This window comes from Otolemur garnettii, unplaced genomic scaffold (assembly GCF_000181295.1).
Source record: "Otolemur garnettii isolate 467f Iridium unplaced genomic scaffold, OtoGar3 scaffold00031, whole genome shotgun sequence".
NCBI lineage: Eukaryota > Metazoa > Chordata > Mammalia > Primates > Galagidae > Otolemur > Otolemur garnettii.
In genome coordinates, this window is record NW_003852426.1 from 13,912,084 (window position 1) to 13,915,284 (window position 3,201).

General features: G+C 39.7%; 1 non-coding gene and 1 pseudogene across 1 annotated transcript; both read left to right on the forward strand.

Annotated features, from left to right (window-relative positions):
• Positions 1-594: 594 nt before the first annotated feature.
• Positions 595-729, forward strand: LOC100959332 (annotated as a pseudogene).
• Positions 730-2,869: 2,140 nt separating this feature from the next.
• On the forward strand, positions 2,870-2,976 carry LOC111725103. The gene has a single exon (XR_002773249.1). It is a non-coding gene; the product is annotated as a U6 spliceosomal RNA (small nuclear RNA).
• The last annotated feature ends 225 nt before the right edge of the window (positions 2,977-3,201 follow it).

Here is a 3,201-nt window from a genome sequence, read left to right on the forward strand (position 1 = left end):
CTCAGGCGCCGCCCTGTTTGTGTTTCTTAAGTAAAGTTCAAGTTGTAATTGAGCCCTTCATCCATCAGTAAGTTAAATAATTTAACATTAATCTATTTTCATGTCTGTGAACATACTATACTGTTTAATTCTTCTATATGTTTTTAAGTCCAAGATTCATAAGGTGTTACTGGCTCAGATGATAACGATCACCAGTGTATATCCAAATAAATTTATATGCTCAATGACTCCTACCTACTGTTATATTGGCCGGACATGGTGGCTCACGCCTGTAATCCTAGAATTCTGGGAGGCCAGGCCTGTGGATTGCTTAAGATCACAAGTTTGAGACTAGCCTGAGCAAGAGTGAAACGCCCATCTCTACTAGTAATGGAAAAAACAGCTGGGTGTTGTGTAGTCCAAGTTATACGAGAAAGGCTGAGTCAAGAGGATGGCTTGAGCCCAATAGACTGAGGTTGCTGTGAGCTTTGATGACATTACAGCACTCTACCCAAGGGGACAAAGTGAGACTCTGTCTCAAAAAGATTTGGCCATAGCCACTGAGCAGATCAGATTCTTGTAGCTCTCACAGCTTGCTGCGCTTCATCTGTGACCATGTCTAATAAACCCAATATGGCTAAAATCAAGAAATTTGATAAGTCGAAATTGAAGAAAACGGAAATGCAAGAGAAAAATCCACTGCCTTCCAAAGAAACCATCCAACAGGAGAAGCAAGCAGGCGAGTTGTAATGAGGCGAGCACCAATATGCACGGTACATTCCACAAGCATTGCCTTCTTATTTTACTTCTTTTAGCTGTTTAACTTTCTAAGATGCAAAGAGGTTGGATCAAGTTTAAATGACTGTGCTGCCCCTTTCACATCAAAGTATCCACAACTCCTGACAATGAAGGCCACGCCTGCCTCTACCATCTGCCTATCTGGCTGGCTGGGAAGGAAAAGAACTTGCATGTTGGTGAAGAAAGAATCCTGTGGGACGACAGTGAAATCTAAGCTGGCCCACGGTTTCTTGCAGGCTGTAAAATGCAGTTTAATCAGAGTGCCTTTTTTTGGTTCAAATGATTTTAATGATTAGAATGCACAATTTTTTTAATAATGCAAATAAAAAGTTTTAAAGCCTGAAAAAGAAAAAGAAAAAAGGAAACCCTGATAGATCAAAATAGAAATCATAATGAAAATTAATAAGCATTTAGAACCCAGTGATAACAAGTATACTATACAGAGGGTGCCAAAAAACATACACACATTTTAAGAAAGGAAAAAACTATAATAAAATTATAATACTCAATAACAAAAGACGAATACAAGTCAATTTAACTTCAAAAAAGTAATACATAGACTCTAGGAGGCCGAGGCAGGTGGATTGCTTGAGCTCACGAGTTCAAGACCAACTTGAATTCAAGACCCAGACCTCGTCTCTACTAAAAACAGAAAAAAACAGCTGGGCATGGTGGTGCATGCCTGTAGTCCCAGCTACTTAGGAGACTGAGACAAAAGGATTGCTTGAGCCCAGGCCCGTGGATTGCTTAAGAGCTGTGACTCCATGGCACTCTAGCAAAGGTGACAAAGTGAGACTCTCTCTCTCAACACACACACACAAAAGTAATACATAGAGAGCATCTCAAAATGGATATACATTTTTTGGTACCACAAGTATATAGAAACCCATAGATGGCATTTGCCAAGTTCATCAAATGGTACATTTAATATTTGTGTATTTCATTACAATAAAATTTACCTTCAAATAACTGTAAATATTAAAATCCAGGTAATATGCATGCTGAAATATTTAAGTGTTCTAATATCTGTAATTTACTTTGAAATCCATTAAAAACAAGGTGCTTGGCCAGTGCAGTGGGTCAGCCTATAATCCTAGCACTCTGAGAGGCTGAGGCTGGTGAATGGCTTGAGCTCAGGAGTTTGAGACCAGCCTGAGCAAGAGTGAGACTCCATCTCTTTTAAAAAAAAAAAAACAAAAACTTATCCGAGTGTTATGTCAGGCACCTGGAGTCCTAGCTACTCCAGAGGCTGAGGCGAGAGAATCACCTGAGCCCAAGAGTTTGAGGTTGCTGTGAGCTGTGATGCCACGGCACTCTACCTAGGGCAACAGAGTGATACTCAGTCTCACAATCAATAAGTGCTTGATGAATGAACACAGAGAAGAATGGATAGATGGAAGCTTAAATGATAAAGCAAATACAAGTAAATCTTAACTGTAGAAATTAGGTGCTGAGTATATAAATTTCCCTATACAAGCCTTTCAACTTTTTGTGTAAATATTTTCAGAATTAATAAAATACACCTCATGAGATACAGATACACTGATTTATAAGGAGGAATATATAGTCAAATGCTTATAATTAGAAAAGAAAGGTCAAAAATGAGTGGGCTAAGCTTTCAAGTCAAAATTGAGGAAACTTTGACATGAACGGGGGCAGCCCAGAAGAAGCAAATGGTTCATCCTCAGAACTCTGACCATCTTAGAGACCTCAGGGCCTTTGCAGGTGCATTTGGGGGTGGTGCTGAAATAGGAGAATTGGGTTCACTGTTGGCACAAGGAGCAGTTGAATCCCTAAGTCTCTTCATGTGGCCCATGGAGCCAAACAACACCCTCTTTTACCCTGGGTGGAAAAACAGGTTTCAGTTTTAATTTAAGCTAGCTCAAATTAATACTATTACTTGCAAAAAGAAAATAACCTTGAATATCTTGCAGTTAATTAAAACCCTAATAATAACAGCTGCCAAGTGCTGTCTTATATTCTGGTCTACAAAGATGAATAAAACACGGTCTCTATCTATGAGAAGCTCACAGGGTTTGGGTTTTCTTTTTTCCTGTAGTAGTTCAAGATATCAATAAAAACAAAAAATACAGTGCTTGCTTCGGCAGCACATATACGAAAATTGGAACAATACAGAGAAGATTAGCACGTCCCCTGCTCAAGGATGACACGCAAATTCATGAGGCTTTCCATATATATTTTTTTAATTATATATATATATACAGATCATGAGGTGGTGAATTATTATGTCTAATTGTTGTAGACTAGAGTTCTGTGTATGGAGACCTCTTTAGGGACTGGGGTGGTCAAGAATGCTATGCTCGGCTCGGTGCCTGTGGCTCAAGCGGCTAAGGCGCCAGCCACATACACCTAAGGTGGCAGGTTTGAATCCCCAGCCCGGGCCCGCCAAACAACAATGATGGC